Genomic DNA, 924 nt, shown 5'->3' with positions numbered 1-924 from the left:
GGCCTCTAGTGTTGAATAAAAGTGGTGAAAGCAGACATCCCTGTCTTGTTCCTGTCTTTAGGGGAAATGGTTTTAGTTTTTTCCCATTGAGGATGATGCTGTAGGTTTGTCATATATGACCTTTATCATGTTGAGATAAGCTCCTCTATTCCCACTTTGTTGAGAGTTTTTATCAGAAATGGGTGTTTGATTTTGTCGAATACTTTTTCTGCATTATTGATATGATCATATGATTTTTGTCTTTCAATTTGTTTATGTGATGTATCATGTTTATTGATTTGTGAATATTGTACCAGCCTTGTATCCCTGGAATAAATCCCACTTGGCATGGTGTATAATTTTTTTAATATGTTGCTGGATCTGATTTGCTAATATTTTGTTGAGGATTTTAGCATCTATGCTCATCAGGGGTATTGGCTTGTAGTTCTCTTTCTTAGTAGTGGCTTTATTTGGTTTTGGAATTAGGATGATGCTGGCCTCATAAAGAGAGCTTGGAAGTGTTCCTTCCACTTGGATTTTTTGGAATAGTTTGAGGGGAATAGGTGTTAGTTCTTCTTTAAATGTTTGATAAAACTCTCCTGTGAAGCCATTTGCACCCAGGCCTTTGTTTGCTGGGAGTTTTTTTTTTATTACTGCTTCTATTTCACCAGTTGTTGGCCTATTCAGGTTTTCTGATTCTTCCTGATTCAGTTTTGGGATATTGTATTTTTCTATGAATTTTTCCATTTCATTTACATTGTCCAGCTTGTTGGCATTTTCTTACAATCCTTTGTGTTTCTGTGGTGTCAGTGGTTATTCTCCACTTTCGTTTCTGATTTTATTTATTTGGGTCCTCTCTTTTTGTTTCTTTTTTAAAAAAAATATATTTTATTGATTTTTTACAGAGAGGAAGGGAGAGAGATAGAGAGTTAGAAACATCGATGA

The sequence above is a fragment of the Myotis brandtii genome, unplaced genomic scaffold (assembly GCF_000412655.1).
Source record: "Myotis brandtii unplaced genomic scaffold, ASM41265v1 scaffold407, whole genome shotgun sequence".
Classification (NCBI taxonomy): Eukaryota; Metazoa; Chordata; class Mammalia; order Chiroptera; family Vespertilionidae; genus Myotis; species Myotis brandtii.
Note: the sequence above shows the minus strand (reverse complement) of the source record.